Source organism: Peromyscus maniculatus, chromosome X (genome assembly GCF_049852395.1).
Source record: "Peromyscus maniculatus bairdii isolate BWxNUB_F1_BW_parent chromosome X, HU_Pman_BW_mat_3.1, whole genome shotgun sequence".
In the NCBI taxonomy this organism is placed as follows: domain Eukaryota; kingdom Metazoa; phylum Chordata; class Mammalia; order Rodentia; family Cricetidae; genus Peromyscus; species Peromyscus maniculatus.
The window spans coordinates 15697994-15721824 of record NC_134875.1 but is presented as its reverse complement, the minus strand read 5'-3'; the positions used below and the strand labels follow the sequence as shown (position 1 = coordinate 15721824).

The window sequence follows — 23831 nt, the reverse complement described above, 5'->3', positions numbered from 1 at the left end:
CTCCCTGAAGTCCTCACTTTGGGGGGAATCATTATAATTGTCAGTTTGCAGTTTTATGTGCTGCATTGGACTGTAAATCGTTCACTCTCATTCCAAGGTGTTCAGTTTCCAGGGAACTATGAGAGAATCTTTATGATTTCATATGTAGGTTGGAAAAACAAATTCAGTATTATGCTATACTTTTATGTTTTAATGAAAAGGTTTGCCATAAAATTTTATTAGAGAAAAGAAAGCTCAAAATATACCTTCAGAGGAATAGTTTTATTCTGTGGAACACTAAATATGCCTCTCCAAAGAACTAGAACAAATAAGTTATTGACCTTCTTTCTAATTTGACATAAGATTACCATGTGTTGGGCACTGATGCAATAACAGGGTACCTACATTAAGCCTCAACTTTTTCTGTAACTAGCTGACCTTGAGTAAGCCCTTTTTTGTTTGTTTGTTTGGTTGGTTGGTTTTTGTTGTTGTTGTTGTTTGCTATATGAAGTAGTCACTGATTGTGCTAGATCATCTTTCAGGTACCCCTAAGCTCTGCACTCTAACTTATGATGTCATTAGGTAGGCAGTGGTATAACCAGTTGAACTCCACAAGCTTTTTGCAGTAAGGATTGCCAAAGTGGAATTATTCAGAACTAGGAAGTTGCCTAGGCGACTGTGGTATGTCTACTTATGGGATGGGAACATGTGTATGTAGTACAGCCCTCTCTTTCTTTTGCTCCATTTTCCATGGTAGGCCAAGAATAAGGGAAAAAAACTGTAGGCTTTAGACTCACAGGCATGTCCAACTTTTAGACACTGTGACACAACACTGTTATCTACAAAACACAATCTAGTTGCAGAAAATAATCTTATAATGTTTTAACAAAGTTCATGATTTTCTACTGGGCCACATTCATATCTACCTTGGTGCGCATGCTGCCCTGAGACTGCAGGCTAGACATAGCTGCTGAGCACAGTGCAGCCAAATGACCTATGGTTTGGCCATTTTCTTTTCCAAAAATGCTATGTCAGAGTATATTCTTTAGCCAGATAGATTTCTCTATTCAGTGCACTACAGGGAGAATTAGAGGGTTGGCAGTTTCACAGGCTCCAACTCTGGGAAGAACTAGAATGGAAACCACCCTGATATAAAAGCTACCTTTTTCATGTAAAGAGCTTTGAGATGAATCCAAAGTCTTCTTCAGTAGCTACTAGGCAGGGCTTTCTGCAGACAGCTGCGGATTCCTCAGAATGCAGTGGGGGTGCTGTTCTGCTCCTATCGTAGCCTAATTAGAAGCAAATTGGCTGTCCAGCTCAGAAGAATAATCCTCCTGCTGCTTCCAAAGTCCTCACCTCCAAACCCTGGCTGCAGATATTTTTAAAAGGTCTTATTTTTTTAAATAAAGATTATTTTTGAACATTGTATAGTGTTTTTGCATGGTGCTGGGGCTAGAACCCAGGGCCTCTCATATGATAGGCAAGTGCACTCGTAGCCCTTCTTTAAAAATCTAGCCTCTTGGTTAATGTCATACTTTCTGTATTTATGCTTTCTAATACCCTGCTACGAAACCCCACATATGGCATGTGTTATGTGTATTATGTCTTATATTTTCCCTCCTACATGGGCTGCAATTTTCTCATTCTTCTTGAAATCCCTGGCTTTCTTGACACCAGAACCCAATTTTGTATTTAAGTGTGACTATTTTAAATTGGAAGCTTATAGGAACATTGAGGGAAATGTTAAATTGTTAAGAAAATCATGTGCCAAACCACGTGGGAGCCTCTTAAATACAACTTTGGTGGTCATGACCCTGGCCAGAGGGGAAAGTCTGTGATGTCACCTCTTCCCGAGACCCAGTTTCACGGATAGTATGTCTGAATGGAATTGTCTGAGGGAGATTGTTCCTTGTGAAAAGTTCACATGATGGAGTTTGAAGAGATTGTTTTACTCGGAGCCCAGCAGGACAGAGTGGTTTGGAATGCAGCATTCAGTGTGTTCTGTTTGGCTGAAAGCTGTCACAGAGAACAAGTACTTAGCAAACAGCATGAACAAGGATTTGAACTAGAGAATGAGAAGGGCCTTGACAACACTGTAATAGTGGCTTCTGTCATTAGAAATTGTTCAGTGCTACACAAGGAAGTGATAAAGAAGACTAGGAAAAGACAAATAAATAGATTTGGTGTATATTCAAAACAATCCAATGGAAGAGCATTTCAGTATGGGTAAAGTTTAGCAAAAGTTCCCGAGTCACTGTGACTATGTCCACTTTGATCTATGTGATCAGAATGTTTGCCTCTTTTAAGGCAATAGTCCGTAGACCAAGTCTGTGGCTACAGGACGTCCATACAACTTATTGAAAATAGAACAATTAGTCAACTATTTAGTCTGTTTTTTGCAATGCCAAATACCTGGGTTGAATGTTTTTCCTTTTATATTTACCTAATTAACTAAACAGAGTTCTTGATACTACTTTTACTTTTCATGCTTTAGGTGGAATTACATGCCGTTTAACAGGGCTGGTTTTTTTTTACTATTTACATTCTGCTTGCTTAAAATTCACTCTGTTCTTTCTGTTTCTTCAAGCCATTTTGTTTTTAGTTGTTTGCTTCATTGTTTATATAGTCATAACATGGTACCATTTTCAATACGGAAATTTTCATACTAATATGTTTTGTACAATGGACATATTCCCTCACTCCCCATCCTCCCTTTTCTCATCCCCCCATTAGTCCCCTCTGTTCACCTAGACAGCTTTGCTTCTGCTTTCATGTCATGTGTACAGATTATTTTATGTATCTATATAAAATCCAGGAACTGCAAATGAGACAAAATATACATTTATCTTTCTGAGACTGACTGACTTTATTTAGTATGATCATGTCCAGTTGTATCTATTTTCCTTCAAATAACATAGCTTCAGTCTTTTTATGTCTGAAAATTTTTCTATTGTGTGTGTTTATCATTCTTTTTCTATCCACTTCTGTACTTTAGATCCCTGGATTGGTTACACAACTTAGCTCTGGTGGACAGTGCTGCAGTACACATTGTTGTATATGTGTCTCTGTGACAGTTGACTTGAAGCCCTTTGCATAAATACTCAGGTGTGGTATAGCTGGGTCATATGATAATCTATTGTCAGCATTTTGAGGAGCCCCCATACTTATTTCCACAATGGTTGGACTAATATACATTCCCACAAGCAGTATATAAGAATTCCCTCCTGTCCACATTATCATCAGCTTTTATTATTACTTATTTTCTTCAGGACTTTCATTCTGACTGTGGTATGATGGGATCTCAATGTAGTTTTAATTTGTATTTCTCAGAGGACTAGTGAGGTTGAACATTTTAAAAATATTTATTTATTTTTAAATTTGTGTGTGTGTGTGTGTGTGTGTGTGTTTACATCTGCACATGTAAAAGCAAGTGTCCTCAGAAGCCAGAGGCATTGGATCCCCTTGGAGTTGGAGTTACAGTCAGTTGTGACCTGCCTGCTGTGGGTACTGGGAACTAAACTTGTGTCCTCTACAAGGGTAGTACATGCTCATGTACTTTTTTCATGTTTATTGGACATTTTCACTTCTTTTGAGAAGTATGTTTTCATTTAATTAACCCACTTATTGATTGGATTGATTTCTTATTGTTTAGTTTTTGCCTTTTTTGTATAATTTAGATATTTATCCTTTGCCAGTTGTATATCTAGCAGTGGTCTTCTTCCACTTTGTAGGCTATACGTTCATGTGATTAACTGCTTCCTTTGTTGTACAAAAGCTTTTTAGTTTCATTAGTCTTGTTACTTGTTGGTTTTATTTCATGAGTATCCAAATTTTTATTTAGAACATCCTTTTCCATGCTGATGTCTTCAAGTGTTCTGGCTGCCTTTTCCTCTATTTCAAAGTTTCAGGTCATATATTAAGGTAATGTTTATCCATTTGTAGTTTAATGTCAGGTGTGGTGGTATTGTGTTCCCCAAAATATTGTGTACCCTAATAAACTTATCTGGGGTTAGAGAACAGAAAAGCCACTATATACTTAGGATATGCAGTGGTAGCACACACCTTTAATCCTAGCATTCCAGAGACAGAAATCCATGTGTTCAAGGATACAGCCAAGCATGGTGACTCACGCCTTTAATCCCAGAAAGCGAGCCTTTAATCCCAGGGAGTGGTGGTAGAAAGCAGAAGGGTATATAAGGCGTGAGGACCAGGAACTAGAAGCATTTGGCTGGTTAAGCTTTCAGGCTTTTAGCAGCAGTTCAGCTGAGAGCCATTCGGATATGAGGACACAGAGGCTTCCAGTCTGAGGAAACAAGATGAGCTGAGAAGTTGGCCAGGTGAGATAGCGGTGGCCTGTTCTGTCTCTCTGATCTTCCAGAGTTCACCCCAATAACTGGCTTTGGGTTTGATTTTATTAATAAGAACTTTTAAGATTCATGCTACAGTCAGGTATCTTTCCTAACTGCTCTCTAATTTATTTTTATTTTAGTAATAAAATTAGATACAGTTTATTAAGACACTCAGAAGGGCTGAAGTGGGCTAGAGAGCTAGGAAAACAGGCTCAAAGGTGCTCATGACCTCTATAGATCGTTTGTATAGCACTCACCTTCTCCTGCATTTGTAGATTGTGAGCTGTTTTCATGCATGCTATATTTGTTGCATGACACCCAACCCCCTTTTTGAGACAAGGTTTCTGACTGAACCCAAAGCTCACCAATTCAGCTAGACTGGCTGCCTCTGCCTCACCAGTGCTGAAATTATAGCTGCATGCCACTGTCTCCAGTAAGGCCAATTTTTATTATGCCAATTTTAGATGACAGCTGTGCCTTCTGCATGGAACCCAACATCTTCCTGGATGATAAAACTAACCATTGTAAGTGAGTGTGGATTCTGAAGTTCTTTTGTGCTGCTATTCTAGGGTCATGCTACAGCAATGTTTTAGCTTTAGGAAAAACAGATGCAAGAAGGTATTTACCACAGTAATTCTCTAGTGCATAGCTGATTCTACCATGTAGTAACTAGTTTGCTAGTAATGGTAGAATTATTGTGATATAAAGGACAGATATGGACAGGTGAGATGGATAAATTGGTAAAGACACTTGCCATCAAGCCTGGCAATCTGTGTTCAATATCCAGGACCCACATGGTGGAAGGAGAGAACAGACTCATACAAGATGTCCTCTGACCTCCACATGCACAATGTGGCATGCATGTGCCACCCCCCATGAATACATGTAAAAAGAATAAAAATTAAACGAAAAAAGACAAAAACAGCACAACATCCAGTCACAAGTTTTAGAGTTGTGTATGAACACATATTGGTTACAATGACTGTAGTTTAAAAAGAAATGAAAGTTAATCAAGCAACCTCTTCTGAATTGAATGCAATTAAACAATTGTGCTACAGTTTCTCAAATGCTTTCACGGGGATGATTCCATTCAGTTTGGTTTGACTGACTTGTGTCTTCCTTCCTTCTTTCCTTCCCCCTTTCCAAAAAAATATTTTTTTTCAGTTCTAAGGATGGAACCCAGAGTCTTGGGCATGGGAGGTAAGAGCTCCACCACTGAGTGACATCCCCAGCCCTTTGATTCTCATAGATTCTTTCTCTGGCAGTATTACAAGTAAAGAAACTTGGGTCTAGAAAAATATTCAGTAGTTGTGCCTTATTCAGATGGGAACAATCCCAAGACTCCTAGTGGATATCTGAGACTAGAGGCAGCACTTAGCGCTCTCTGTAACTCTCTACATATGATTCCTATATGTGCATACCTATGATAATTTACCTTTTACTTTTATCAGTTGTATCTTTTCATTGCCATTGTCATTCTGATACCTGTGATGGTTACTAAGTGATTTAATGATGATCATATAGAGTGTGGATATTAAGAAAGTAGGGATGATTTATGTCAGGAAGTATATAACCTAAAAATTACAAACTGTTGTGGATTTTCCACTTAATACTTTCTGACAGAGGGTCACTGTTGAGACTGAGATCATGGAAAGCAGTGGATAATGGGTGACTACTATACTGAGTTGCCTGTGGCCATTTGCCCAGGGAATGAGAGATTTCCTGGCTTGTTTCCTCATCTTGCCTCTGCCATTTCTGCTTCTTCCCAGTCATATCAAGTGCGGAGAAAGAAAGATACCTAGGCTAGCTCTCTATGTTAAGAAATTCAATGAAAATCAAAGCACTAATTGTAGAGAGGAATTATTAACATTGTAAAATAATTCTGTTGGTTTAAAAAAAAACTGTGCTTCCTGGAGAGATTAGCATATAATTTTATTGACAAAAAATCTTATACTCAACAGAAAGATAACAGTTATTATGTGAAATAAAGTACACATAACTCCACAGAGCAGGTTATTACTTGAAGTTGGGAAGAGCAATTTCATCACATTATTCAGTTTTCTATTTCTAGAAATGTGTTGTAACCCCAAGCCCCTGAAATCAATGCAGAATTGTAAATCAGTAGTTCTTCTTTTCTTTTCTTTTCTTTTCTTTTCTTTTCTTTTCTTTTCTTTTCCTGACAAAACACTTTTCATACTCACGTTTTATAAAATGGAATGTATTTTATTATCAGGTCTATAAAATGAAAACCACTTTTCTTCCTTTAGGAATTTTTTTTTGTTTCCTTGTTTTGGTGAGACCCCTTTGAATTCTTTTCCTTCTGGTAGTGTTCTGATGAATCATCAACATTAACAACGGTGTGGAAGGATCAGATGTGACATAACATGCAACCAATTAACAAAAAATTCCCTAGAAACAGCTAAACCTACTAACATGAGTCAAACTTCTATATTCTCTATCTTATTATCATTTGAATATGTCTAGATGAGGCAAATAAGCAATTTTAATGGGAGACAAATGAAAGTTCATATGCATGAACTATTGACCTATAACATAGCAAGAAATATTATTCACATTTATCCAGAACACTGTGTTAAGGTATGGGTTTCATTGACAAATGAAGACTAATAGATATCTAATAACGTTATGGGAAGAAATATATTCTCAAATGTTCTATGATTGAATTTCTTTAAATCCAGTGTGGTTAAGCTATGAAGACCCCTATGTCTTTTAAATTTACAGGCAGGATCTCACTATGTAGCTCTGGCAAGCCTGGAACTTGCCCTGTAGACTACACTGACCTTGAATACACAAAGATCCACCTGCTTCTGCCTCCTGAATGCTGGTATTAAAGGTGGGTACTACCACACCTAGCCAGGAGCCCTACTCTATTTATTTTATAACCTAGCCTCAGTTTCCCCTCCCTCCTCTTCTCCCAGTCCCTCCCTACCCCCTCTGTCCTCACCCTAAAATCTACTCCTCATCTCTGTTCAGGAAAGGGCAGGTCTCCCCTGGATAGCACCAAAGCATGGCATATCTAGTTATAGTAAGACTAAGCACCTCCCCGTGTATCAAGGCAGGGTAAGGTGACACAGTATGAGGAGTAGGGTCTCAAACATGAGAAAAAGAGTCAGAGACAGTCCCTGGGGAAACCTACTCTTAATTCAATTCAAATCAAGCATTATGAAATGATAACAGGTAGAGTGCTGAGTAACTGCCCCTAGGAGGTTTCTTTTGACATAAAATTAACCTTCATGAACAGCATCCATTTTCTATACTTGGAATTCCTGGAACAGTTTTAACTCAAATTACAGCTCATTTTTTTTTTAATCCACAAAAAAAAAAAAGAAAGCAGCATGTTTAATACAGAGAGGCTGTAAATTTAAATTAGACTAAGTCCATTCATATGCACTGAGATAAGATGATTCACCTACATCTCAAGCCTTATATTGGTGATCAAATAAATTTCACGCAAATGGAAACTTACAGACTGTGCAAAGGAAAGAACACTTGACCAGGAGTCAGGAGAGTCAGGAGACCTGTGCTCTAAATCTTGGTCTAGCCTGGAATAATTCTGTGACTTTCCTACCCTGGACTTGCATTTCTTTAGATGTAAAATAAGAGGTAAGTTTGAACTCAGAAACCCCCTTTTTATCTCTAAATTCTATTTATTCTTTTCTTCCAGTCTACTAGTATGCTGTGATACTTTTTAAATCTTCTTTTTAAAACAGATTTATCTGCCATACACATACGAGTGTTTTGCCTGCATGTGCACCACAAGCATGCCTGGTGCCCACTGAAGCCAGAAGAGGGCACCAGATCCCCTGGAACTGGACTTAAGGATGGTCCTAAGTCACTTTGAAGGTGCTGAGAACTGAACCTAGATCCTCTGCAAAAACAATTGTTTTTAAACCCTGGGCCATCTCTCCAGTCTCCACTTCTTGGTATGGTTTCTTTGGGGGGGAGTGGCTAGTTGTGTAGTTGTTTGTTAGGTTCATAGCTGGGGTAAAAATTCTGCTTTGAGAAATCTTGCTATAGTAACTGAATTGCTGTAAAAAGACTAATGAAGACTAATAGATAGCTAATAAAATTATGGGAAGAAATACGTTGTCAAAATGTTTTCAAAGAGAAAACCCAACCATTGAAAGGGCAGCATTTCCTACTTAGTTTTACTCCTCAGATGCCCTTACACTCTAATTCTTGTATGCAAATCTGGGCAAGGGGCAGTGAAGAGACCAAGATGTACTGATCAGGACACTCAATTTGTATTGGAATGCCCCATGATGCAAACAGCACCTCAGAAATCATGAAGTGGCATTGGGCTTAAACTCCTGGAAGGCATGCCAGTCTACAAAGAATACAAATGGTAAATGTTGAGATAAGAACAGTTCACCATTCTTTTCAAATGCAACTTTATATTGAGTCTAAAGATATTGGGAAAACACGACTTTAACCATTTTACTAAAGTCACTTCCCCAATCTGTGGGTACGTGACCTCACAATAGTCAGAAGGCATAAAGCTCAGTGATAGACCTTCCAACCCTCACATTCTGTTTCATCTAAATTATTTTGTTTTTAATTTTTATTTCATATGTATGTTTTTTCTGCACTTATGTCTGTGTACCACAAGAGTGCTTCGTGCCCACAAATATCAGAATAAGGTATTTATCTCCTGGATCTGGAGTTACAGATGTCTGTGAGCCCCCATATGGGTGCTGGGAATTGAACCTGGGTTCTCTGGAAGAGCAGCCAGTTCTCTTAACCACTGGACCATATCTTTAGCTCCTAGGTCATCTTAAAGGAGGGAGTGTGTATTTTGTGTCTCATAGGAAAAGGAGAGTTGAAGAGGACTCTGAAAGAATTAAGGTTTAAAGACAGACTTCACAGCCTTTCCAATTTTGTCCCATGGTAGACTGGTCCTTGCCCCTTTCTTCATGGATTAAAAAGTTAATAATATGATGTCTGTCTGTCACCATGTCTGTCTGTCACCATGTGTCTGTGGCATAGTGGATTAGGAAACCAGAAAAGTGAGATAAGTGCAAGTTTTCTTTTTTTAACTTTCTTTTTATTTATTCTTTGTGTCTTTCACATCATGCCTCTGGATCCCAACTACTTCCCTCCCCCTCAGAATAAAACAAAATAAAATTTAAGAGAAAAAAGAAGGAAAAAAGGAGAAAGGGAAAAATCTCATCCTGGAACTTGCAGTGTGACACAGTAAGTCATGCAGTAAACCCCTTTATCCATACATTTTTACACGCAGACATTCATTGCAAAGAATCGTTGGTCTGGTTTGAGTCCTCTGGTCTCAGCTACATCATTAATGCTGGACCATCACTGGGACTCTCCTTGAACATCCTGTTGCTGCCTTGTGTCATGAAGGTCCTGCAGCCTTGGGTCCACATAACTGACCCCACCCCTCTACTCACATGCTCCAGCAGATCACAGATGGGGTGGATATTGGGGTGGGCCAACATATAACCCTGGTTCTGGGCCTGGGTAGCTGCTGGGTTGGTCAGTCCTCCAGCTCTCCCTGTCTTCACCACCAGGATGAGCTCTCCAGCATTGTCCTGGCTAGTTCACCCCCTTGCAGTGATGAGGAAGGGGTGAGGCCAATTCTCCCTCTTTCACATCCTCAGGGTCGGTTCTCCCACACCTACACCTTCAGGGCCAGCTCTACTGTGTTGTCCAGGCAAGGTGTAGGGGCCTCTCTCCTGAGTGCCGCTGGTGAGGGACTGGGCCAGCTCTCCTACTTGCCTCAAGTGTTGATGGGCTGGGGGGGGGGGGAGGGTATCTCTCCCCTGCCCATGCTGCCACATGACAAATGAGTATCAGGGACTTTTCTCCTGTATTCACAACTTCCAGGCTAGCTCACCCACACCTCCACCAACAGGGTCAGTTCTACTGTGCTGCCAGGCAAGGTGCAAAGTCCACTTTCCTGAGTGCTGCAGCTGCTAAGGGGGAGGGTCAGTTTACTAGTCTGTCACAGGCAGTAAGAGGTGAGGTGTAAGGGGGTGCATCTCCCCCCACCCACATCACCACACTTCAGGGCTGGCTCACCCCCATCTCCACCAATAGGTTTGGCTCTATTGTGCTGCCAAGGTGAGGTGCAGGGCCTGCTCTCCAAAGGGTTGCAGCTAGTAGGGGACAGGGACAGCTCTCCAGCTCTTGTAACCTCAGAGCCAGCTCTCCCACCAGCTTCAGGTATTGATAGGCAGGAGGGGGGAGGGCATCCCCCCATGGTGCCACAAGACAGATGAGTAATGGAGACAGCTCTCCCCTACTCACAACTTCAGGGTTGACTCACCTGCACCTCCACCAATAGGGTTGGCTCTATTGTGTGGCCCAGGAGAAGTGCAGAGCCTGCTCTCCCAAGGATCAAGTACAAGTTTATTTTTACTGCTGGTTCCTTCACTGTTTTACATTTTGTCTTCTAGGATCTACTGTCATCTTGTAAACCTCACACAAAGTTCATCATTTGGAGAAAGGGTGTCAGTAACAGAAGGACAAGTTGAACATTATTAAGGACCTTGTGAGTTTTGCTTATTTAACAAATTTTATGCATAACCCCTTTTGTAAGGCACTCTTTTTTTTTTTTTTTTTTTTTTTTTTGGTTTTTCAAGACAGGGTTTCTCTGTGTAGCTTTGCGCCTCTCCTGGGACTCACTTGGTAGTCCAGGCTGGCCTCGAACTCACAGAGATCCGCCTGGCTCTGCCTCCCAAGTGCTGGGATTAAAGGCGTGCGCCACCACCGCCCGGCTTGTAAGGCACTCTTGTCAATGTTTTACAAGTATTAACTTATTTAGTGTTCGTTACATCAATGATAAATTAGAACTTATTATCATCTTGTCTTACAAGAAGAGAAATTGAGGAATAGAGAGGAGTGATGGTTAATTTTGTTTGCCAACTGGACTGGGGTAAGAAAAATCTAGAGCACTGATGAGGTATATTCTTGGGTGTGTCTGTGAGGGATTTTTCAGAGCAGGTTAACTTTAAGGGGAAAACATTGATCTGTATGTGGGAGATACCATCTCACAGAGAGGAGTCAAGACTGAATAAGAATGGGAAAATGTGAAATCCTTTGCTTTACTCTTTCCAATCAGCCAAGATGTAAGAAATCAGCCTCACCTTCCTGCAGCCACACTTAGAAGCAACTCCTGCTGCCACACCTTCCTAGCCATAATATAATGTATTCTCAAACTCTGGGGCCAAATAAATCCTTCCTCCCATGAGTTGCTTGTTGCCAGGTATTTGATCATAGCAACAGAATTAACTAATACAAGAGGTTAACTATACTACTTAATGTCAAATAGCTAATAACAGCAGAGATTAAAATCCACAGTCATCTCTTTAGTCCATTCTTTTCACCTCTGTGTTCAGGAGATGCCAAGTTGTCTCATGTAATTCTTATGTTTCACTATTAAGATTTTTCATCAAGACATGTGCTAGTGAAAATTAGCTGGTACCCTTAATATCCTAAATTGTAGCAGCTTTTGTGAATATATGGTTGTTGAGCAGACCTCAAATCCTTCTAAGTCCTGATAACTTGACATCACCCTAGATCCCAAAATGAAACATTTCCTAACCATGGGTTTACTGTGATCAAATTTATTTTCCCTTTCTAAGCTGAGATTATGTTTTCTGATCTCTATCCTCTGTGTTTTTCCATGTTCTTATACTATTTATGATGCTAAGTATGTTAGCTTACTCAACCATATAGCAAATTGAAGAAAGCTGTGTATGTCAGTAATAGTGGTTGCTTATTGATCATTTACTATGTGCCAAGCCTGAGAAAAAAGTGCTTTGATAGTTTCTTTATTTTTTCCTTCAGTCTATGAAGTGAGTTCTGTTATTATTCCCATTTCACATGTAAAACAAAAATGACTTCTTGTGCCTTTGGGACCTTCTGGCTCTGGTAGTCTTTCTTCCTAGCTGTTGAAGAGCATGTCCTTGTTTATTGGCAATGCTATATTAGATTCTGTCTTGCACAAGTAACATTCTTCTCTATTAAGATGCTATGAGATGCCACTTATTGGACATACTTTTCTAAATTATTATTAAAATGTTCCTAGAAAAAAAGAGAAATGAAAAAAACTGAGGGCCCATATAAGCTTAGACCAACCCAACTTTTAAGTATGTGGAAGAGTCAGGAGTTTTGCTTTGGGCCATATCTGATCCAAAGTCTAGGGTATAGACTATGCTTTACATTGCCTTTACCATTTCCCTGGGATTTCTTCCTCTCAGTACTACATGCATAGTCAGTATTGATTCTGCAGAATATTCTTATTCTAAAGTTCTGTATCCAAGTCATTTTAATATGATACACCATCCTCTTATAATTGCACAAACTGTTTGGAATACAAGAGAACATTTGTTTTGCTCATAACTGGCCATCCTGTACAATGGCTTTTCATAAGTGCCAACTTTTCTTAGACAAGTTATAGAAAGAGGGTATGAGAGGATTTACATAGGCTAAAGGGATTAGGGCATATCACATATCATATTCTTGTGGGTTTATTTAATGAGGAACTTGGGTCTTCTATTGGGATGGTCCTGAAAGAAAGGAAATGGAGTATTGTGACTAAAGTATAAGAAGCATCAGTTTAGCAGGTGAAGATATCTTTACAGCTTTTGACTACTTCATATCTTCACAATATTACTATATGTACTTTTTTCTTGTTTTTAAAGATAAATGATTGCTGTTCTGGAATTAATTCAGTTTAGCTTGAAAGCAACTGAGATAATATTAGAGTGATGGATGTTGCTAAAATATCTATATAGAAGATTAACTAAACCAGATCTTAAAGCTCATTTGACTTTATTAATCTTTATAACCTAAGTGACACCCCCAATCAGGAGGATCTTCTGTGCCTCAGGGTCTGACTCTAATTGCCAGTTAATAAAAATGCCAGGGTATCCTTAATCAGCCAATTAACTGACCTAACAATTATAATAGGGAAGGAAGGTGGGAGGGCGGAGACTGGGAACAGCAAGTCCATCAAGGTGCAGTGTAAATTCTTTAAGGGGTTAACAGTAGACACTCTTTAAAGTGAAGTGATTTTGTTCTACCTTGACTACTTTCCCATTCCTTTTTCCTCTCCTCGTTCCCTGACATTTAGAATTGTTGGAATCCCTAATTGGCTGATTAGCAAATTTCAAGAAAGAAAAAGAAGATAGAAAAGGAGACAGAAGAAGAGGGAGAGTAGGGGGAGGGAGAGGGACAGGGAGAGAAAGAGGGTTAAGATGTAAAGATTTAAAGAAACCTGGTTATTTACTTTCTGAAAGGACATATATGTAGAAATAATTCTCTGTAGCTAAGAGTTTATAGGAAATTAAAGCACCTTTTCCTCTTTGTACTGGAACAGTTAGTTTCCTAGTTTATGAAGCCCACAACATTAGCATACAAATTAAATTATGATATCAAAAGTCTGATATTAAAGATGCTAGCTAATTTTCACTAGAACATGTCTTCATGAAAAAAATCTCAATAATAAAACAGAAGCTGTCTTTACTGAAAGCATACTTTTGACAGAGTCAGATTTTTCTTTGCTTGATGAAAATTGTAATATACTAAGAGTATTTCAAGAGTATGCATATAGGCAAGATTCCTTCAGTTATTATTTACCATTTTTAAATAGTATAAGAAGTTGATTATTTTAAAATAATCAAAATATTTTTAAAGCTTCGAATTTGGGCTGGAGGTCGACCTTAGTGGTAGACCAGTTGCCCAGCATGTTGGAGATTCAGTCCTCTCCATATTTACCACTAGAGAATGGGGGTGGAGATAGAATAAAGTAATTGTCAAAAATTGTCTGCGTTCCAAAGAACTCTCAGTTGCTGGGATTCTCTTTTACAAATGCAAGTGTACACACACACACACACACACACACACACACACACACACACACACACACACAGAATGCTGTTAGAGAAGTTCAGGATTGATTTGTTTTACCAACCCAAATCTCAGAGTTCTAAGTTTTCTTTAGATATTATGAATTATGCAATGCTCTTGTACCCTTATTACTACTCATTTGAACTTTTGTCACAAGTCTATGGAATATCACCTACTTCTCCTTTCTTGATAAAAAGAAGAATCAGAAGCTTACATGGGAAAAAAGACTTGTCTAGGGTCAAATAGGCAATTTTCTGGCTGAGCTTGGAGCAGGTCTCTGGATTCCCAGTTTTGTGTTCCTTTCTTCCTTGCAGTCTTCCCACTATATAAATGACATCAAAGGCCAGAGGACAAATGCCAACTACCATATTCTGTTAGAGACTGTTGGAATGCAAAATCTGTACACTCCAAGCCTGGTTGCATTCATTTTTAAATCATTCTTCATTGGCCAACTCAGAAGGCATATGTCTTAGTTTTATTTTTATGAGCCCCATCTTTCTTTCATGAATGTATTATTAATATGTCTTTTTTTCTGATCTGAGAAGTTCTCAGGGGAATAATGGTGTCCTGAATTTGGAAATGGAAATGACTGTAGATCTATTGCTTTTAAATCTGATGGCTGCTCTTTTAGTTCTCCAAGATTCTGCTTCAAAGAATTGTTTCAAATTAGATCTATTGCTTTTATAAACACCTGAGCCCTAGCCAGTATATGCACCTTGGTTTTTGTTGGCCTGTTTTGGAAGGATTAGATTATTTCCTTTTGCTCTCCTTTTTGCTTTGTTTTGTTTTCAACCCACATGCTTTAAAATTTATGTGTGTAGAAAATTGTTAGTTTTCTTACTAGGGACTGTTTTTCTTGAATGCAGAGGGTTCATCACAAATTGCTTGTAAATCAGGATCTGATTAGGAAGTAATATATTCATCTGTAACTCCTGCATAAAAGTTATTCAAGTATTGTGACAAAATAAGTGTTGTTTACTTTATACATTTTGTGCAAATTCTAAAGATTTCATCTAACTTCAAGGCTCTCATGGAATCTCAGGGATTGTGGCTTGCCCACTGAGAGTATAAAGGCTGACTAAATTAAGTTGATTTGCCTGTGAAAGAAATGCTTCCATTATTCATGTCAGAAGCCTGTCACATCAAATTGAGGGAGTGGAGAAAACCCTTTTTTATCAACATTTAGAACCAAGAAAAACCAACCATTGAGGGCCTGAATTTCAATTGGGGAAAAAGTCAAGCTGAAAGCAGAGTTCAAAAAGAGGGGGTGGGTGGGTATTTGTCTAATGTTGAAAATCAGCAGAGGAGATTGATTTAACTTTGGCTGAAACTTTTTTTATATAGACAGACAGAATGAAACTTCTTAAAGCAGCAAGTAGTACATACAATCTTGGTGTCTTTCATGTGTAAAGTTGTCAAAAGTAGTTAAGCTAATTCAAATTTAAATCTCCTTGAATTCCTATTCTTGGACTCTTAATTTGTTTATTTTAAAGGATTTAGGAATGCATTTCTTGGAGGTTACTTTTCAAACATTGATGAATGTATTTTGTTTTTCAGAGTTCAAGATTATAGGTTTTCTTGTGGGATTACTCCTTGTATTAATAAGAGAAGGGAGAAGGGAGACAGGCTGCTCAAGTACCAGGTCCATGTTTGTGTCAGGTATGCGAGCATTTGTCTCAGTGTGATCTATTGTATACAAGCACACACACACACACACACACACACACACACACACACACACACACACACACACACCAAACTTCAAATACAAACCAGGTCATTAAGAGAAGAACATGACTTGGAACAATAAAGGGAAGGCCATTCTCCAAGACAAAACATCCTCATACAGTGCTAGCTTATTTTAGGAAGTTTTTGTTTTGTTTTGGTTTGGTTTGGTTTTTTTGTTTTTGTTTGTTTGTTTATTTTGCCAGGATGGTGAATTTTGGTAAATGTTTATTATTAGAAAGGCTATTATAACGTTGGAAGTTTTATTTCATTGCAATTTTTGTAAGAAACTTAATGTTTACTTTTTTGCAATGTTTGATTTATGTCAGCATAGATATTTAAATGCTTGTTTGCCTCGTTGCAATCTCATACAATTTAATATAATTCATTTGACTAGATTTCTGTCATCATTGTCTAAGTGCAAGCATTTGGTCTAATTTTTGAAAAAAATCTTTGGGGCAAAACCATTACAAATATAGAATATATTTTTTTTAGATTTCTTAGATATATTTTGCATATTTTTGTCTAAGGTTTGTTCAGAATAAGTATTCCCAAAAATGTTAAAGAATAATTTAGGTTGCTTGAAGGAATTTCTGGTCCTTCTTTAAAAAATAAGAACTGAAATTCTGTTAAAGCATAGCAGCAGATATCTCCCATGGTGAGAGCTTCTGTAGCTCCTTCCCCTACAATTAGGAACAGGATATTTCCTCCATAATTGTGAATAGTGGAAAGAAAGGTTGGTTTGCACAAAACTAGCTGCTTCTCTGAGAGACTACAGATATGTGCAGGTTGTAGATGGTGGGGGCAAAGAATGAAATAGAGAGACGATTGTACTGTGGAGGGCAGGGGAAGACAAGGATTAATGGTGAGCAGAATTGTATTTTGGTGAATGCTCCTAACAACAGAGCTATGGAGCAAGAGGGTGAAATAGGGAGAAGGGAATGTGGAGGGCTGTGAATGGGTAAACTGGAGCACTATGTCAAGGCAGGGAGTGAATAGCAGCTAATTTATGTATATTTACAAAAGTACAAGCAAACAAAATAACAAAAACAACATACCAGTTTGACCAGTGCTATTTTTAGACCATGAACCCACTAGAGGTCATTCCTATTGTTTATTTCCCCCATCTCTATTTTCTGGCTGTTTGTATCCAACTATGAGAATATGGACTAATGTCTGGTGAAACAATTCTAATAGGCATACAACACAGCAGAGGGTGGCAATTGTGATTTCAAGGTTTTCATTTTCTTTCATATGAGATGTTATCAATTAGAGACATTTTGCAAGTTCTGGTAATATTATTTTGGAATGAATGAAATCTGAATTATGTCCAATCATAAAATGAGGAATTTAGAGCTGAGAGAAAGTTTAGAAATTGGATAAAGATATCCAGCCTTACAAATGAGAAAATTGGCAGCAGAGAGTGGAAGGTGGCTGTTCAGACTCAGCACTGGAACTCATTTTTTTTCTAATTTCCAGGCCAGTGAACGTAAGTTCACTGATTTATACAATCAACAGATGTAGTTCTGCTCTACTTTATGTCAAACAATCCTAAAATGGATCATGCTAAATAGGAGGGAAGGGCCCCGCACCTCCAAATGTCAGAGATAGCTCTTTACAGCCCCATGTATAATCACGATCAGTCATTTTCAACTTCTGTTAATTCACATTTCATATTTATTTCATATGTGTATGTATAGTTATGTATATAATATATATGTGATACATAATCTGACGCATGTGCTTTTCTCCCATCCAGGATGAAAGGACAATGAGAATTGTTTGAAGGGAATGGCCACTAATTTTAATTTAAAATTTGTGAATTATTGCATTTGAATTATGAAAGTACATATATATCATATAAAAGAAGAAACCCTACAAAGAGCACATGCAATGGTAAGTGAATTCTCCAGTTTCTGTATTATAATCTTTCTTCTAAATGCTCACTATGAACAGTTGATTTCAAACTTTAAGCATGAATGACTCACATTTAACATTTATTGTAGGTTGGATTCCACTTTTTATGGTACTCTTGTAACTCAGTAACATCTAGTGATTATATTTTAATGTGATTTTAAATAAATTTACCTTATCCTATTGAGGTATTTAGTAAAGGTAAATTGATTGTTTCTTGATATTTAATAGCATTTCTCTGGGAACTGCTTACCATTTTCTGTTTATAAAATTATTTTAAAATCAAACATATATAAACTTTTTGTATTATATAGCTGTAACTATTTCTCATTAATATTACAAATATTTCTTGTCATTTTTCTTTCACTTTTGTTTCTAGTGTCTTTTAGTCCTATCTAAAACTTTAAAATTTTTTGTATAGAAGCAGAATTGTTAGTTTTTTTCTTTGTCATTTGATGGCCTGTAGCAAAGACAGGGCAGCCCAAGTTTAAACAATAATAGTTATAAACTACTCAGGGATAAATAAGGGGAAACTGGAAAAAGCATGAGTTCTACTAGGAAATGTATAAAATTCTAGTAAAGGACATGAAAGATGAAATAAGTCTAGCATGGGTTACTCAATTTAGTAAAGATGTTAGTTCTATTTTAAAAATTACCTGTAAACTTACCAGAACACTACTCAAAATTCTATTTTTTCATCTTGTAGATAGAGATTTAGTAAATACTTAGATAAGAATAACAGTTGTTTCTTCCTGTCGACTATGTGCTGAGCACTGGGTAAGGAGTACACAATTGTAAGCTTGGATTGCCTTAATCCTTGAGTATTTGTGTTTGACACAGGTCTTGCTCTGCTTTGCTGATGAGTGCCTCTGGCTTTAGATGCCTCAATGGTGGGGAGTGGAGCACTGTAGGTGACCCCACTGACTAACTCTTACAATGGTGTAATTATTCTAGGAAAATGTATCCCTAGCATCTGTAATTAGGCAATGAAATTTGACCCCAAAATGCCTGTGTATACAGTGGACTACACTCTTCCTTGCTGTTCTAGGAAACTGGAACATAACTAAAAGCAACTGAGCCTCAGCCAATTACAGCAGCCGACCTCTCAGCCAATCTCATACTGCAATATCAACTTATGCCCAAATAAGGCAAACACCCCGCTGTACCAATGCAGTAGTTGTCAGTTCATTAATACAGCTCACCAAGTTTGAGTTGGGGCCCTTTGAAGTGTCTTTGCTCAGAATGTTGTCTGCATTTAGAACTCTTTCTTTTCTTTTTTTCCTTAGGGTAGGGTGTTAATGGGGGAACAAACCCAGGTCTTTTGTGGTAGACAAGAATAGTACAAGGAATTTTTTGGCTTAAATAGATGTTGTTAAATTTAAACAGTCTCATTAAAAACAAAAGCCAGCCTTATTTTTATAAATGGTGAGATTAAGACACAGAAAGAGTGACTTCCTAACTACACAAGACATTGGTGGAACAATAACTCAAACATTCCCCTGTCTTCTCCAGCATCCATGCTATTAATCTTCATGCTTTGCAAATTTAAATGTAAAAAACTAAAACCATAAAAATATCAGAAAAATTATAGAAGAGTGGGTTGGGAGGTGCAGCTCAGTTGCTAAGTGTTTACCTAGTGTTCATGGAATCCCTATTTGATTCCCAGCACTGTATAAACTGGATACAGTGGCATGAGTCTGTAATATCAGCCCTAAGGAAGTAGAGGCTTGGGAAAAGGGCATCTTAATTGAGGAATTGTCTTCTTCAGATTGACTTGTGAGCATGTCTGTGGGTGTTTTTGATTGCTAATTGATGTAAGAGGGCCCAGACCACTGTGAATGGCTCCCTTCTTAGATAGGTGGGCCTTGGCTGTATAGGACAGGTATTTAACAAGGCATTCTTCCACAGTCTTTGCTTCAGTTCTTGCCTCAAGGTTCCTGCCTTGGGTTCCTCTTTGGCTTCTGTTAATGATAGACTATAACCTGTAAGCCAAGTAAATCCCTTCCTCCCCATATTGCTTTTTGACCACTGCAAGGATAAGCAAACTAGAACAAGGCTTTACTAATATCTTATTTTGTGCTACAAATTTAATATATTTATTTTCCTTTATTTAAATTAATTTCTGCACTATATATTGTTTCAGCTTCACATTTGTTTTTCTAATTTAGCATTTTAAACTAAATGTCCACTTATTTTGGGTGTTCTTTGGGTAATGACTAGAATTAAAACATTAAAATTTTTATTTTTAATTAGTTTAGTCTGGGAGGTTTTGTTTAACAAGGATAGTCAGTCATTTGCAATTATCCCCATTTTATCTCCTGTTTATTCCTCCCATCTCCACTGTTATTCTTTTTGCTATTTCTTTCTTTCTTTCTTTCTTTCTTTCTTTCTTTCTTTCTTTCTTTCTTTCTTTCTTTCTTTCTTTCTTTCTTCCTTCCTTCCTTCCTTCCTTCCTTCCTTTTTTCCTTCCTTCCTTCCTTCCTTCCTTCCTTCCTTCCTTCCTTCCTTCCTTCCTTCCTTTCTTTCTTTCTTTCTTTCTTTCTTTCTGTTTTGTTTTGAGACAGGGTTTCTTTGTGTAGCCTTGGCTGTCCTGGAAATAGCTCTGTAGACCAAGCTGGCCTCAATTCACACTTGTGGTGCTGAGTGTTAGGCCATGCTAGGATGCCCTCAGTCCTCTGCCACCGAGCTACATCCCAAATCTTATGTATTTATTCACTTATTTATCTCTGAGACAAAGTCTGTGGCCAGGCTGGCCTCAAACTCCCTGTATAGCTGAAGTTGTTATCCTGCCTCCACCTTCTAAGTTCTGGGATTACAGGCATGTGTTACTATGCTTAGTGAATGTGGTGCTGGTGAGTAAACCCAGGGCTCACACATGCTAGGCAAGTATTCTATCAACTGAGCTTTATTTCCAGGTCTCTTGCCATAATTATTACATTTTCAGTTTATCCTTTTGTCTCACTGTTATTGATAAATTATTTTGAAAAATGAGCTCTAGGTTATTATTACACTTTCTTTTTTAAAAAGATACTTTTATTTATTTATTTATTTATTTATTTATTTATTTATTTATTTTGGATTTTCGAGACAGGGTTTCTCTGTGTAGCTTTGCGCCTTTCCTGGAGCTCACTTGGTAGCCCAGGCTGGCCTCGAACTCACAGAGATCCGCCTGGCTCTGCCTCCCGAGTGCTGGGATTAAAGGCGTGCGCCACCACCGCCCGGCGATACTTTTATTTTATGTATATGAATATTTGCATGTATGTATGAATTCGTATCATATGTATGCCTGATGCCCATGATGGCCAGAAAAGGAGGTACTATCTTAGGAGGTCCTATCTCCTGAAACTCAAGAGTTACAGATGGCTATGAATCACTATGTATGATTGCTGTGAATGGAACCCAGATTCTCTGCAAGAGCAACAAACACTCTTATCCTCTGAGCTGTCTCTCCAGCCACCTACTTTCTTTTGATTTTTTCTTATTTCATGGACTGTTTCTTGAGGCCAGTGAGATGGCCCAGTGGATAAAGGCATTTGCTGTCAAGTACAGTGACCTGAGTTTGATTCACATCAGTTGTCATCTGACCTCCATATGCACACTAGGGCACACATTCACTACTTCCCCTCCCAAATAAATAAAACTATAAAGGAAAAAGTGTTTTGAGAAATGTTTCTTGATTGAGGCAAATTTTTTTTAACACATAATAACAAGTGTTTCGTGTTGAACTAAAGTTTTACTGGTTTAATTGCTTATCATTCTTTTTGCTTTATCTTTACTCTTACATGTTTATTCAGATTTATTTTTTTTCATTTTTAAAATTTATTTATTAAATTTAATTTTACATATCAGCCACAGATTCCCTTGTTTTCCCCCCTCCCACCCACTCCCGCCTTCCCCCCAGCCCACCTCCCTTTCCCATCTCCTCCAGGGCAAAGACTCCCCTGAGTATTGAGTTCAACCTGGTAGATTCAGTCCAGGCAGGTCCAGTCCCCTCCTCCCAGGCTGAGCCAAGTGTTCCTGTATAATATCAGTTTGGTAGAATGTATAAGTGTATATTTTTAACGTATTGGCAAACATTTGGGTAGTAAGTTTGCCAATTTCGCTTTATCTCTTTTGATATTTAAAAATAAATTACATATATAATGATATTTAATTTTATATGCATTGTTAACCAAATGGAAATTTTTTTGTACATGACTACAAAAATACCATTGAGTTTTAGCTGTTAAGAATAATACTGTCATGAACATTCCCATACAACTTTTTGTGTGAACATGTGCTTTCAATTCTGTTGGATATATACGTAGGAATGGCATTTTGGGGTCATCTGGCAGTTCTGTGTTTAACCCTTTGGCATCTCGCCAGACTGTTTGCCAAAGTGACTGCTCTATTTCCCAGTCCCACCAGGAGCGAGTGAGTACTTCGACTTCTTAACATTCTGTGCCACACTTGCACTTGCTGCCTTTTATTTTATTAAATTCATTCCAGTGGCTGGGAAGTATCACTGTGGTTTCGATTTGTATTTTGTTGATGAATAATGGTGTTTAGCATCTTTTAGTTTGATTTGTTTTGTAATGTTTTGTTTTTGAGAAAGGTCTGACTTGGAATTCACTTTGAATCTGAGGCTAGACTTGAACTCATGATCTTCCTGATTGTGACCACAGGTATATCTTGAACATTTTTAATGTGTCTGTTGTTCATTTGTGTATCTTTTCTGGAGAATTGCTTACGTAGATTCTTTGTCAATTAAAAATTGTATCACCATTACTGAGTTGTAATCATTCTTTACTAGATCAGATATTTGATTTGCAAATGTTTTTCACATTCTCTGGGTTTCTCTTTAGTTTTCTTATTGTTTTCTGTTTTGATCATATCCTTTAATACATAGATGGTTTTAATTTTGGTGAAGTACAATTTATGTTTTCTTTTGTCATTTATCATATTGATGTTCAGCTAAACAAGTTGTGGCCTAATCCAAGACCATGAAGACTTGTACTTAGTTTTTCTTCGAAGAGTTTTATGGCTTGGGCTTTTATACTTAGATCTTTGACCAGTTTTGTGATAATTTCTATATATGCTGTCTGGAAGGGACTGCATTTCTTTGCATGTGGGTATTCATTTCCCACAGCACCATTTATTGAAGAGATTTTGCTTTCACTTGAACTGCCTTAGAATCCTTGGAACTCAGTTAACCCAAAAGTTGCTTGACTAGACCTAGAGATGTTATGCACTGGTAGAACATTTGTGTAGCCAGAGTTTTCCTGCCTGGCCACGGTCAGGACAAATCTCTCTCACCTGCCAGTCCCACAGCCATTCAGACCCAACCAAGTAAACACACAGAGACTTATATTGCTTATAAACTGTATGGCTGCAGTAGGCTTCTTGATAACTGTTCTTGTATTTCAAATTAACCCATTTCTATTAGTCTATAAGTTGCCACGTGGCTCGTGGCTTACCAGTACCTTACATCTCACTTGTCATGGCCGTGGCTGGCAGTGTCTCTCTGCCTCAGCCTTCCACTTCCCAGAATTCTCCTCTCTTCTTGTCCTGCCTATACTTCCTGCCTGGTTACTGGCCAATCAGTGTTTTATTTATTAACCAATCAGAGCAACACATTTAACATACAGAACATTTATTTATGTTTCCAATTCTTACTCTTATGCTCTAGTACTTATTAGAAACATTACAGAAAAAAATTACACTTAGGTTACCATTGACTGTTGTGTTGCTCTAATGCGCTCATTAATGCACAGAAAACTTTTTATGTTAATATTCAGTCATTCCTCAATTATGTTCATATCAGCATTATTCATAATATCAAGAAACTGGAAACAACCTAGATGCTCCTCAACTGAAGAATGGATAAAGAAAATGTGGCACATATACATAATGGAGTACTTACTACTCAGCACTAAAAGAACAATGGCATCATGAGGTCTGCAGGCAAATGGATAGAACTAGAAAATATCATTC

The 23831-nt window shown here is 37.9% G+C and overlaps 1 non-coding gene across 1 annotated transcript; it reads left to right on the top strand.

Moving 5' to 3' along the window:
- The first annotated feature begins 12208 nt into the window (after positions 1-12208).
- Positions 12209-12324, top strand: LOC121825937 (small nucleolar RNA SNORA24). The gene has a single exon (XR_006068298.1). It is a non-coding gene; the product is annotated as a small nucleolar RNA SNORA24 (small nucleolar RNA).
- The last annotated feature ends 11507 nt before the right edge of the window (positions 12325-23831 follow it).